The 15104-nt window shown below is 37.1% G+C and overlaps 1 protein-coding gene across 2 annotated transcripts in view; it reads right to left on the reverse strand.

Moving 5' to 3' along the window:
* LOC145276744 (long-chain fatty acid transport protein 6-like) overlaps positions 1-15104 on the reverse strand; it is a 478413-nt gene that overhangs the window by 225041 nt on the left and 238268 nt on the right. For both annotated transcript variants that reach the window (XM_080127974.1, XM_080127975.1), the window contains exon 2: positions 12315-12408. The gene's annotated coding sequence lies outside the window, so the exon portion shown is untranslated. The remainder of the gene's footprint in view (positions 1-12314; positions 12409-15104) is intronic.

The raw sequence follows: 15104 nt of genomic DNA on the forward strand, positions 1-15104 counted from the left end.
CGAAGAAGGTAGGTTCTCTCTACCATGCTAGAAAGCTAATAACGCCTGAAAGTATCCTATAAAGCCACCATTCGCCCATGTATGGAGTATTCTTGCCATATTTGGGCTGGTGAATCTGCTACTAGTTTCTCGCTCCTAGACAAGGTTCAAAAGAGAGTCACCAACCTGATAGATCCTGAACTGTCATCTAAGCTTCAGCCTCTGTCCCATCGACAAAATGTTGCATCCCTCTGTCTGTTCTACAAGTACTTTAACAGCGACTGCTCTAATGAACTGCAAGCACTTGTACCCCCTCGACATAAATGCCCCCGACAAACCTGACAAGCAGCTAAATTCCACTCCTTCACAGTTGAGATCACTAGATGTAAGAGAGCCTTCTACTCCAGTAGTTTCTTCCTCAGAACCACTAGACTTTGGAATTCCCTTTCGGGTCGCTGCTTCCCCAACTGTACTGACATGCAGAAGTTCAGGTGTAACGTGAACCAACACCTTGCTGCTTAACTCCCTACAATCTTCTCTCTAAAAAGAGGAACAGGAGAGGAAAGAAAGAGAAATGGGGAGCCAGCTGACCGGTTTCGACCCTCGCTTCTCAAAGCTGTATCAAGGGAATTTTTAAAAATGAATGAAAAAGTGATTAAAATTGCGTTTTATTCAATTTATGGGGAGAAAAAAAAAAGTAGGAAAACGATTAAAATAAAACAGCGTTATGGTCGAATACCCTAGAGATTAATCACGTTCAAACCCAGGAGGCATTCCCTTTGCTTGCAAAGGGAAGGTTTTCTTAGTCGAACATGAATAGTCTCCAAGATCTTAAGGTGATATAGTGAATGAGCACGATTCAGAATAGAAAAAGAGTCCATGCTAAAGTTCGCTGCACAAGACGGGTTTTAAGTAAATGATCAGTAATTGAAGACCTGTATGTATTAGTAACAACGTCCTTTGCCCGGTAGGTTCCATTCCTAATTTTACTGGGCACATGTTGTTGGATTCTTCCATCTAATCTTAATGTCCTTCGACCCAAGTAGTTGGCACCGCAACCACATTCAAAATTGTAAATAACGTTACTATTATGGTGGTGGGGGGGGGGGTAGAACGTCTTTTCGAGAAGATGGTGATAAAATTCTTGTAGAGAACACAACACTCACCGTGGCAGCAAAATAACATCCATGAACTGCTGAACTTATTTGTTTGGCAAATTTCTCACTTGCTGTACCCAACCAAGGCAAACGAAGATAAATTGGACATTTGGCCACTATATTCTCTTTAATTCGAGAGAATTCAGCCAATTTCCTTTGAATAACTGACCTAATCACATCTAGTGTACCCGTTTTTGGATAAAGTATCCGTAATTGTTTCCAATTCCTCATGTAATTTTAACTTGGAAAAATCATGGGGGCACAATGTGTAAGGGTCCAAATTAGATTTATCTTAAGTTTTTTAGGGCAAAATGAATCCCAACGAGTGTACAATCCTGTAAATGTTGGTTTACGGTATATAGATGTATGGTAACTAGATGGTGTTTTTGTTACCAATACATCAAGGAAAGCTATGGATGAATTGCACTCTCCCTCATAGATGTACTTTAACGCAGGATGCATTCCATTGAGTAAGGAGAAAAAAGTGTTTGCTTCCGTTTGGTTATTAAATAAACAGAATGTGTCGTCAACATATCGGAAGTACACTAATGGTTTTATGGGTCCAGATGGTAAGCGCTCTTCATAGAACCCCACAAAAATATTCGCCATGGTCGATCCAAGTACTGAGCCCATGGCCACACCATCTTTTTGCCAATACATAATATTGTTGAAACTAAATTCTAAGGATGTCATGATAAATTTCATAAGTTCAATAAAGATGTTTTCAGGAATAGGAGGAGGTGATATCCGGCCCCGATATAAAAAATCTCCACAGATATCTATAGTTTCCAAAACAGAGACACAAGTAAAAAGATTGCTAATGTCATAAGAACACATAAATCTGTTAACAATCTTAGACTTTTTAATAAAGTCAGCAAAATAAAATGAATCTTTAAGACAATATTTACTATAATGTTGTAAAACAGGTTGTAAAATGTCAAAGATCCATTTTGAGACCTTGTGTTGCGATAACCCTACCATGGAGAGAATGGACCTTAATGGGATATCCGCTTTATGGGTTTTAGGGAGACCATATAACCTTGGGCGGATAAATCCAGAGGGTTTTATCTCAGTAGTTCATCGGAAGTACACCGTTTTTGACCCACTTGACCAGTTTCTTTTGAAATTTAGTTTCCAAGGAGGCGGTTGAATCATGAGTTGCGACAAAGCCCAATTTTTCAAATTTGTCTTTGTCATCTAGTATTACTGACATTTTGTCAACATACTCATGATGATTTTGTATAATAGATGGGGTAAAAGTTATGGGGGTAAAAAGTGTCATTTTTTGCAATTTTGGGGCATTTGTGACCCCTTTTGAGCTCCTGAGAATGCCGAATCCCAGTAAAAATGGACAAATAATGCAGTTTCACGCCTTAAGACATGTATATTTGAATTCAGCACCATGGAAAACCACTATACATATACATGACAAGTTTTTGAATAATATGAAAAAAGAGTTTCAAAAAGGCATGTTTTTTAGACCTAAAAGTCCCAGAGGGATGCGAACCAGAATTTTGCCAGGGTCACCCATACTGAATTTATATTAAGAACAATGGTCTCTACATTTTGGCCAAGTTTCAGAAAAATCTAATGGATGGATCAAATGTTATGGGGCAAAAAGTGTAATTTTTGGCCATTTTGGGGCATTTTTTACCTCTTTTGGGCCCCTGGGGGCGCAACGTGAATTTTTGTAAAAAAAATTTTTTCTGTGCACATCTATTTAATGAAATAAAATTTGTGGCAAAATTTCAGGAAAAACTAATGAACGGTTATCTGGCAATAGTCCAGAATAACGGACGCATGGGCGCCATTGAAAACATAGGCCCGTCTCCGATAAATCAGGGGACCAATAAAAAGAATGTTAGAAAGACTTACTTACAGAAAATGAGGGTTTTTTTTAAGTCCCCCGACAAAAGGAGGGTGGACTTGTAAATTCAACCTTATCCGTTCATCTGTCAGCACTTTTCTCAATAACTACTCCTTGGAATTTTTTTAAATTTAGCGCAAACATTAAACATGATATGAGTAAAAAGTAACTGAATGGATTTTCCAGAGAAAACTCCGGTTGCCCACCCCTCTAGAAGTGCCTTTCAGGTTAAAATGGCTAAAATTGACACTTTTGTGTTTATTTAAAAAAATTGATGCCTTGGATTTTTATAAAACTATATTATAAAAATGACAGACTTCGTCATTTCTTTTTTTGCATGACGCAGAACTCAAATTTACATATGTTTAGGCCTAAAACTACACCGTTTGTTTATTTTAACCAGGATTTGACATCCCCTGAGGACTAAATTGGGGGGGGGGCTGAACTTAGTCATTTTTTTATGCCTCGTTCACGGGGACCATGCATGTTTCACTTGTTTTAACTTAATGAGGAGCGTATAAAATTAAAAAAAAAAAAGATTTTTTATTCAATTCTTACATAAATTAAGAACTTGCCCCTTTTCTTTTTTTCTTTTTTTTTCTTTTTCTTTTCTTTTTCTTTTTTTCATAGAAAAGTTATTGTTTACACAAATTGAAGTAATATTTTTTTTTTTCTTGCGGATACGTTACAAAAATGGATTTTGGAATTAACTAAAGTGCTACAAGTCACTTTGCAACAACAATTCCAACAACGTCAACTGGAACAACAAAAACAACACCAATAACAAGGGAAAGTTTGAAAAGTTATTCAAGATGGCAAAAGAAAATAAACCACTTTTGGAAGACGTATTTTCTAGGGCAACAAAATCACTAGGTTCGAGGACTTTTTTTTTTAACGCTAGTATAAAAATAAATGTGGGTAAAATTGTTACTTGATTCAAGAAATGATATCTTAGTAATAAACGAAAAAACCTTGGGAAAAAAAAGAAAAGGTTTCCCATGGTTAACAAAGACAGAAAACAAGGATGTCAAGTACAAAAAGTTCAAAGAACTAAATTGTAACATTCCGTTCATGAGAAAAACTCATAGATCGATATTTTTTTTTTCTTTCCCCCTTTGAAGATTGTAACATTGGGTTTTATTGAAACCAGCCGAGAACTCTTTTTAGTATCCTCGTTGTTCCCTTAAGAGCAATTGTCTGGATCTCTTTTGCACTTGGTTCACCAGGAATATTAGTTAGGTAGGACTTCAGGTTCTTCTTCATAATCCATGTAGCACCTATAATAACTGGTATGATTGATATTTCCCTAGGATTCCTGTTTCTTTTCATATCATATATGAGACGTTAATATTTGGTCTGTTTCTCTCTCTCAGCTCTATTCAGTCCTCCATCATTAGGAACACTCACTTCAACCAAGGTTGCCACTCTCTCTGACTTATTCCATATAACTATGTCAGGTTTCACAGCAGCATTTTCAAGGTAGGTGGCTGTAGGGATTACATGGTTGTAATGTATGGTAAATAAATCATTTCCAACTGTTTTTTCAGGTTGATGTTCCCAGGACTTGCTGCTACACTGGATGTTTAATTTTTTACAGATAGTTCAGTGGAGGGACTTATATACTCGTGTAACCCACTTACTCCTTCAATGACATCCAGTGAGTGACGTCACCAAATTTTGGATCATTTTTGGATCCTGGTTGGTCTCTTGGTGCTCAGTGGTCACTCTGGCATGAGGGCTTGATGTTGAAATGTCCTGTTCAGTGAATTACCAATTTCCCCCACATCGTAAAAAAAAGATTGAAAGGGCAAATTGTCCAGCACTGTCACCAAGGTCTGTATCACCGGGGAGTAAAGGTCATTTAAGCCAAAAGAAGAAAGAATGACACTTCAATGATTGGTTTTTTGGGATAAAATAAACATAGAACAAAAAAATCATACACTCTGATTTTTCACAAGTCTCAACCAAAGCCCTCAACATTTGTGTGTGGACGGCGCCTTTTGATCAGTTTGGATGATTTTTAAGTTTAGTCATAGACCCTTCAATGACACATAGTCCAGTGGGGGAGAAAACAGACATGTCTGGGCAGTTTTCCAACTCATAGGTCAATCTTTTAACAACATGCTGTCCAGGAGAAGCAAAGAGGTGTCTCTCAGCCCAGTCAAGTCTCTCTCTCTCTCTCTCTTCTGGCGCTCTCTGTCTGACTATGTCTGTCTCACTGTGTTCTATTGAGAAGCGGGGGGGGGGGGCATAGCTCGACTCATCTGACCACTAAAATTAAATTTATAATTCTCAATAATATATTATCGGTAAAATCTTCTACAATCCCCAACTTTGTAAAATGCATTATCAGACTATGAGTGGCTAATAGACTTTTAGGTTTGCTTTTCTTTTTCTTCTTCTTCTTTTATCTTCAACCTCTCCCTGCCATCACGAACAGGAGGCCTCTCCTACCCTTTCTCTGTTTAATCCCTTATCAGTCTCCACCCCAAAAATGGGATTAACAGTCGTATTTTAATTAAACGCAGTACATGTGTGTGTATGTGGTCTCCTCAGCCCTCTCGGTAAGCCATTCACCTGCTTGACATATTTTGGGAAACCCAGTTAATAGCATCTTGTCCCTGATATCAGCAAATTCATAATTCAGTTTATGATGGCAACGAAAACGAAACTTACAGCCATATCTTCGGAGATGTAAAAGACCATCCCATCTGAAGAGGCTTGACATACTCAACAAAGAGGTATTATTTCGGGTTGTTGTCGAAAATCAATTTCCCAATTCCCAAATCTTCGGGGGGGGGGGGGAATTTAATTTACTGCCAAATTCCACTTAGGGTTTATGGCATAGAAAATAGTTCAGCAAATGTTTTTTGCAAAACCTCGAATAACTCTTATCAATCTATTTTCTTTTATAAACTTCTACGAACCTTTAACACAGTTTTAGGCTTGTTCTTTCTTCCCACTTCCTTTTTCAACATTTTCTTTTCCTATCCGCTACCATCTTCAGAAGATACAGGATGGAATGATAAAGTTGTTGCCCAAGAAAAGGCGACATGGTTCCATTTCCGTTTGATAAAACCGGTTTTCCTTTTTTGTTGCAGACCATCTACTAGTTGAACAGTTTCGTACAAATCCCAAGAGCATTAGCAGCCTGCTATCATGTTTGAATGAGCAAGATCAGAGATGCGCCACTGTACAACTCGTGCTCTCTACCGAACCAAGTTATGACAACAGGACTATTGCCAACACCCTCAAATGCAAATTCGGACAGTTCATGGCTGAAAGTTACATGATGCGTTCAACGAGTGATGTCGGAGACACTCCGCTGTACAATTTATGCTCTCTACTGATCCAAGTTATGACAACAGGACCATTGCCAGCACCCTCAAAATGCATCACTGGATTGCCATGAATAACAAGGATGTGTCCAGAGTGATGAAAACAAAGTTTCTAGCCACAGTTATGGTCTTTGATATGGTTTCAAGTGAGAGCCACATCATGCCACCTCACATCTTTGAAATTGGCTTCAAAGTCAGCATCAAATAGTACCTGGCTGTGCAAAAGAGTATGGTGATCCCCTGGTGTAATCAGGTGGCTGCTGGCAGTGTGGCAGCAGGACTCGGCGCTGGCCGACAAGTTTAAAGAGACCCAGGCTTGGTTTCACGAGTGCTACAACTTTGTACCCTTCATTGATTGCCCCTCCTTTTCTCCCCTGACCTGAATCTGCTGGATTACTTTGTTTGGTCATATGTCGAGAACATCACCAACATGACCTCCCACAACACTAAAGCCATCCTGATTGCCACCATTGACAGAGCTCCTGCCGGCACATGCGGACCTTATCACGATGGTGACTGAGGCTGAAGGCAGCTACATTGAATAGATGTCAGCTCTACTACAAGTTACCTGAATTGATTTTTTCAATAAAAGTTTTAAGATAAATCTGTGTATTGCTTTCTTTAGGGCTACAACTTTATCGTTCCACCCTGTATATTCACTAACTTAAACAGTGCTAGATTGTTTTCAAAATTGGATTTATCTGAAGCTTATCTTCATGTTAAAGTCAGTGAAGAATGACAATAAACTCACATAAAGGAATTTTCAAACCTAATCATCTTTTTGGATTCAAGGTAGCTCCAAGCTGCTTCCAGCAAATAATGGGCACGATGTTGGCTGGTATGGAAGATGTAATGCCATATTTGGATGATATCTAGAAAAGTGAAATTGTCTGTCTGTCTGTGTGTAAATTTCCCTACCAAATTACTGTCCATTGTCATTCTACAGACTCGAGATTTGACATAAGGGGTATTGAGATTTGGGAAAATCTTTTAAATCGGTTTTCGTCTAGAAATTTGGCTGTCAAGGGGTCAAAGTTCAACGATTCGACCTTTGAAAACTCTTCCAAACTCCTCCGACAATTTTGGATCTAAACACTTGAAATTTTAGATGTAGGTTACTTGGGTATGGATCAAACTTTTTAATCTGATTTGACCTCCAAAACAATGTTAAGGGGTCGAAATTGGGGTCAAAGTTAAAAAAAATTTGACATCTGCGGTCTCTACCAAATTACTCAGCCGATTTTTCATCTAAACATTTGAAATTTTATATAACGTGTATTCAGACATAGAGCAAGCTTTTTAATCTGAAAATTTGGCTGCCAAAGGGTCAAAGTTCAAAAGATTTGACTTTTGCAGTCTCTAGCAAACTATTCAGCCAATTTTGGGTCTAAACATTTGGAATTTTACATAACGGGTATTCAGACATCTGGCAAGCTTTTTAATTAGTTTTGGGGCGAAAATTTGGCCGCCAAGAGGTGAAAGTTAAAAGAGTTGACCTTTGCAGACTCTACCAAACTCCTCTAACAATTTTGGGTCTAAACACTTGAAATTTTAGATGTAGGTTACCTGGACATGAGTCAAATTTTTTAATATATATATATATATATATATGCACATAAAGTTATGAACAGTACATAGGGCCCAAGCAAAGCCGGGATGAACTGCTAGTTTTTATAAAAAGCAAAAATTAGACGCAACATAAATTTCATATTAGGGTAGTATTTCAGAAAATTGAAGAATACGGATTCAAGCCGAGTTCTAAGAAATACGAGTTCTTCTTAAAGAAGATAAAGTATTTAGGGCAGATAATTGATATTAAAATAAGAAAACCAGACCCAGAAGAGGCTGAAGCTATTAAGAATATGGCCGCACCTGATAACGTTGCTAAACTCCAGACTCTCTTGGGATTAGTAAGTTACTATAGCATATATATATCTATATCTCTATATATACAGTGATGATCATATTTATTGGCACGGTAAAATAAAAGTTAAATTTTGTCTAATAAATTCTAAAAAAGGGATTAAATTAAAGAAAATAACAAAGTATATTATGTATTTTTAACTGGCCTTTCCGATGCAGCAATCAGATTTTAGAAAAAATAAATAACAAAGGAACAACAAACATAATTGCAAAAAACCCTTGTTCAAAATTATTGGCACGATTTATTTAATAATCAATTGTATAGCCTTTGGCCTTGATTACCTTCCTCAGTCGCTTTTCATAGTTTACAACCAAGTTGTTGCACTCTTCAGTAGTAATTTTAGCCCACTCTTCCTGACAATAATCCTCCAATTGAATAAGATTCTTAGGCTTCCTTTGCATTACCCTCAATTTTAATGTTCTCCATAAATTTTCAATTGGATTAAGGTCTGGGCTTTGTGATGGCCACTCCAAAACATTAATATGATTGTCCTCAAGCCATTTCTTAGTCAGTTTAGCCGAATGCTTTGGGTCATTATCTTGCATGAACCACCAACGACGACCAAGTGAGAGCTCTTTAGCCGAGTCTTTCAGGTTTTCATCCAATATGTTAACATTATCTTCCTTTTTTATGCTACCTGTGACCTTAACAAGTCGCCCTGGTCCAGAGGCAGCAAAGGATCCCCAAAACATCAAGCTGCCTCCACCGTGCTTCACTGTGGGTATGGTGTTCTTAGGCAGGAAAGCTTCGCCAGATTTTCTGTAAATATAAGACACTTTATTATGGCCAAATAACTCTATTTTCGTTTCGTCAGTCCATAGAACACGTTTCCAGAATGCAACATCTTTATCAATATGACGTTTTGCAAAGGCTAGCCTTGCTTTCAGGTGCATAGGCTTCAATAAGGGAGTCTTTCTCGGACGACATGCTTTTAAACCATCTCTCTTCAAAACTCTACCAACTGTATGTCGAGATACATTCACTCCAGAGGTGCTCTGTTCATCAACAATCTCCCCAACAGAGATCCTTGGGTTTTGTTTTACTTGTCGAACAATTTTCCGTTCATCTCTTGGGGAAAGAATCCTTTTTCTCCCTCTACCCTCTAAACTCATAACGTGGCCTTGCGATTTGAACTTGTTTATTATGGCTCTAACAGTGGATTTGGGAAGGTTTAGCTTCTTTGAAATCTTATCATAGCCCTCCCCATTGGTATGGCATGCTACAACAAGCTTCCTGACGTCTTCGCTGTGTTCCTTAGTTTTAACCATGGCGATTGAAAATTATAATTTAGTCACTTATAATAGTTTAAATAAATCGCTATCTAAAAATTATCTGAAAAAAATTATTCACTGAATTAGCGTTAAACAAGCATAATATGGCTATAAAAAAGTTCAGAAAGCACGTAAACCGGAAATTGATTGATATTATACTGATACTAAAAGAAAAACAAAGCCGTGCCAATAATTTTGAACAAGGGTTTTTTGCAATTATGTTTGTTGTTCCTTTGTTATTTATTTTTTCTAAAATCCGATTGCTGCATCGGAAAGGCCAGTTAAAAATACATAATATACTTTGTTATTTTCTTTAATTTAATCCCTTTTTTAGAATTTATTAGACAAAATTTAACTTTTATTTTACCGTGCCAATAAATATGATCATCACTGTATATATATATATATATATATATATATATATATATAAGTTACTATAGCATATATATCCTGAAAGTGTATGATATGAAAGTTCTGTTCAATAAGTTGTTAGAAAATGGACACAAAGTGGGTATGGTTAGAAGAATACGAAAGAGTGAAAAAAAATAGAGAATGGTAAAGAGATAGGAATTTTATGTTAGACTTGTGTCCCGGGCAACGCTGGATAGTACTACTAGTTTTATATGAACAAGTTTGGTTCCGGACAAATCTATTGGTATATTAGTTTCATTCTCATCCCTTTTCTTTCAGATGAGTGAGGAGCCAAAAACACCAATAGTAGATATCGACTTACAGCCCACTTCAGGATTGCCTGGGCATTTTCAGCAGCATTCCCCGTTAGGGGCGCCTCAGGCTACAATCATTTGTATCCTTCTTCCTAAACAATAAATAAGATCATTTGTGTCATGTTATGGTACAGAATTTGGCACAAGCCCATAAAATTTTAGAGGGAGGGGAGTGGACCTGTTGTTGATTTACCTGCCTCCCCATGAGGGCTAGATGCGATTTGTGGTCGAGTTTAATGTGAGATGTGTTTATATTTCTGTGTAACACAGGGCCATTCATGGTCAGCAATGAATTATAACATAGTGCAGATGAACGTATGTAAATGTATGCGAAATAACGTCACGAGTAGGGAAAAATAAAGATTTTAAAAAGGAGATCACGTTAAAGACGGGGAGAATGTTCGAGATCATGTGAGAGGCATGGAGAACATTCGAGATCACATGGGTGACGTCACGGCCATAACAATGAGGGAATAAATGTTGTTGTCACAAAGAAAAAACGAGTTGAAGTTATTTTCTATTCTATATATTTATATTATAACTGACTCCTATATATTTATATGATAACTGACTCCTATATATTTATATTATAACTGACTCCTATATATTTATATGATAACTGACTCCTATATATTTATATTATAACTGACTCCTATATATTTATATGATAACTGACTCCTATATATTTATATGATAACTGACTCTTTTGACCTCCTCTTCCTTTACTCTACATCAGTACATTTCCAGACATGCTCATATGTAACATAGCGTGGACGGCTGTATGCAAATGCACAAGAAATAACGTCATTGATAGGGAAAAATAAAGATTTTAAAAAGGAGATCACCTTAGAGATGTTGAGCATGTTAGAGATCGCATGGGTGACGTCACGGCCGTAACAATCAGGAAATAAATGCCATTGTTACAAAGAAAAAGTGAGTTGAAGTTATTTTTCTATTCTGTGTCTACCTTGCGACTGAGGCCACAACGTGTTGGTTCCCGGACAATGTTACAGAATTACCTACAGAAATTGCCAATTTGGAACTGTTGGCCTTCCTTGATGAGAGCTTGCAATTTCCCCACAGAATATAACATTTTCAAAGCCAATGCCAAAGGATTACTAGTTAGAACCGTCCTCATAAATATTCAGGCCTGATTCTCACAATCATTCAATCTTTATCTGGGTTCTGACCTTGAAAAATGGTGGCCATTTTAATATAATACTAATACTACCACTACTAATACTACTACTATTACGACTAATAATAATAATTATTCATTCGTCCATGCATAGAGTATTGTTGCCACATCTGGGCTGGTGTATCTACCACTAGCCTCTCCCTCTTGGATAGTGTTGGATATTCTCCAATCTAATAGGTCCCACATTGTCAACTAAGCTCCAGCCCCTGTCCCATCGCCACAGTGTTACATCTCTGTGCCTGATTTACAGATATTTTAGTGAAATGTGCTCTGATAAATTCGTTGCACTTGTTCGTCCTCAACATACATATCCCGACAAATCCGCTTAGCAACAAAATCTCACCCCATCACTGTTGAGGTCCCTAAATGCCATAAAGCTTTTTAAACTAATAGTTTCCTCCCTCAGAACAGCTAGAATTTGGAATTCCCTTCCTGCTACCTTCTTCTCTGTATTGATATGCAGAAGTTTAAATGTAATGTAAACCAATATCTTGTTAATCTTTCCTTGGCATGTTCCCAAATAGTAGCCTCTTACGTGCAAGTGGCGATATGCCTTGTTAGAAATGAACATGAGTAAAAAAAATAATAATTAACTTCCTCGCTTCTTGTTTGAAGAACACACTGCCACTGAACTGCTTCCTTACTGATTACAACTTGGTTATCTCCAAAGCCAATGTCAACCATCCTCACAAATATTCGGACATGAATTTAACAAGCATATAATCCTATTAACTTTTATCCTCGAGTGACATCTGGCCTTGAAAAGTTGTGATTACTTTCATTGAAAAAACATCTGGAGGGAGTAATGCTTGGGACGATAACATTCTGAGAACGGAAGAAGTCCACACATCTTACCTGTTGTTCTTTCAACTGTAAATCCTTATTTTGAGTAGACCTCACACCTGCACTCATTACTAATAGCGACCATAATACCGCATTTACTGTAGTGCTAAAATAAAAAAAATAAATAAATAAAGGAAATTAACTTTGAAGCAATTATTAAAAATGCTAAATGAAATTTATCAAAAGAAACAGAAAAATATTTAGCTGCTGCTGCTTTTTCTCGTTTATGAAAGGAAATGCAGAAAAAAAATGCATTTTGTTTTTCCATCTTCATTCGCCCCAAACGATCATCCCCAACTGCACTCTCACTCTCTCTCTCTCTCTCTCTCTCTCTCTCTCTATATATATATATATATATATATATATATATATATATATATATATATATATATAACAACATTTTTTTATAGATCAGGTTTCTTTTTATTTTTAGAATGACCTATATACAGTAAGTGAATATAGAAAATAATAATTCCTTTTCCTGGAAAATTCCGACTCACACTATGTGTGTGTGGGGGGGGCGTGCGTGTGCACAGTGCACAGGGTGATCACAAAAAAAAGAGAAGACATTAAATCGTTTTTCTGAGCATTTTACAGTCAACGGAGAAAAAAAGGCCAAAGACTCTAATGTTTTGATGTGATGTTTTGAATATAATAAACTAGTTATAACCAAAGTTTCATTTCATTCGGACAAAACACTAAGAAACGGGGCCTAATTAGAGTTGGGGCCCGTTTTTGTATATATATATATATATATATATATATATAAAGCTGAACGTCTGTGTGTGTGTGCGTGTCTGGTCACGAATAGGCTCCTATATGATTGACTATTATAGAAAACTGATCACATATAATGATAGAAGATGTATCGAGACACAGGAATGGGTATGTTTGACCTGACATAATGATGATTCATTAAAATTGTGGAGTCTGCGTACGTGCCTGGTCCACAAAGTATGGAATAAAAAATGTAAAAATTAAAAAAAAAAAACGTTTACAAGTGTTTTTGATATAGATGTACATAATAATACTTTGATAAGTATGTCTTAACTTAAATAGGCATGGTATAATAAAATTATGGGGTCTGCGTTCGCGCCTGGCCTCCATAGAATGGAAATAGGCACACACTTTAATAAAGACTTTTCATATCTATCTGTGTAAGTATACTTTGATAATTATGTTTCAGTTTGAAGAAATATGCTATAATAAAATTATGGGGTGTTCGTTCGCGCCTGACCTCCATAAAATGGAAATATGTCACAAAGTTTAACAAGGTTTTTTTTTATATAGATCCACAGAATATTGTAATAAGTGTTTCAGTGTGAACAGGTATGGTATAATAAATTATGGGGTTTTGGTTTTGATACCCCCAAATTCGAAGCTGTCTCTTTACAACCCTTCGTTTTCATAACCTATCATACTTTCATAAATCAGAGTCCATTTTCTGTAGGCTGTTTTTGAACCCAGTCAATGATGGGTACTTTTGCTAATAGTGAACGAATTATTATTGTAGCATGGTTTGGGGTGGGGAGCTTGCTGAGTATCAGACCCGTGGATTGAACTGACAGTTCTGTTTGGGCTAAGGAAATAATTCTACCATGTGTTATCTATCTCCTCCTTCGGGAGAGGGTAGTTTGGTATAAATATACTTTTGCTGTTATCGGGATGTGGATGTGTGTGTTTGGGTGGGGTATCGGTATTTTTAAAACCTTTAAGGGTCATCATATAATCACCCCCCCCTCTCCGCCCCGAAAACGTAATCTGACCTCCCGTCTAATCTTGCCGCATTGGAAAACGGTGAAATAAATTCAGTAGTCACACACACACACACACACACACACACACACACACACACACACACACACACACACACAAAAAAAAAAAAAGATTGCTTTCGATGTTTAAACTTTTTCATTCTTCCCCCCCCCCTTTCAGAAAATGAAGCCATATGAGTTTTGGAATTACTTAAAAAAAAAAAATATTTGGATCTTTTCCATTTAATACCAATATTAGCCATTGATGAAATTTTTTTCATAGGCAAAATTATTTGCACTACTGCGAAGGTACAGCTTTTTTTGGTTTTCAGTTGTGACATTTGGAGATTGCATAGCAGGGGCAGACAAATTCAATTACAGGACCGAATCGAAAATCTCACAACAATAAATGCATTTTTTGTTTTAGATTCCAGAAAATTATCATAACACAAAATGCAGGATTTTTCTCTACCACCAATAGCAATGGCCAAAGATTCATTATCTGAAAGTACTTCTTTTAAACTCCTCAGTCTAACGTTCTCAGGAAACATGATTTGGAACCATTACATTGAGAGCATTGCCAGGACCGCTGCGAAGAAAGTAAGCTCTCTCTACCGTGCTAGAAAGCTACTAACGCCCGAAAGTATCCTGTACCTTTATAAGTATATATATATTCGCCCATGTATGGAGTATTGCTGTCATATTTGGGCTGGTGCATCTGCTACTAGTCTCTTGCTCCTAGACAAGGTTCAAAAGAGGGTCTCCAACTTGATAGGTCCTAAACTGTCATCTAAGCATCAGCCTCTCTCCCATCGACGAAATGTTGCATGTCTCTGCCTGTTCTACAAGAATTTTAATAGTGAATACTCTGACGAACTGCAAGCACTTGTGCCCCCACGACGTAAATACCCTCGACAAACCCGACAAGCAGCTAAATCCCACCCCTACACAGTGGAGGTCCCTAGATGTAGGTGAGCTTTCTACTCCAGTAGTTTCTTTCCCAGAACCGCGAGACTTTGGAATTCCATTCTGGCTCCCTGCTTCCCCA

The sequence above is a fragment of the Euprymna scolopes genome, chromosome 5, assembly GCF_053919585.1.
Source record: "Euprymna scolopes isolate OS-2025 chromosome 5, ASM5391958v1, whole genome shotgun sequence".
Classification (NCBI taxonomy): domain Eukaryota; kingdom Metazoa; phylum Mollusca; class Cephalopoda; order Sepiida; family Sepiolidae; genus Euprymna; species Euprymna scolopes.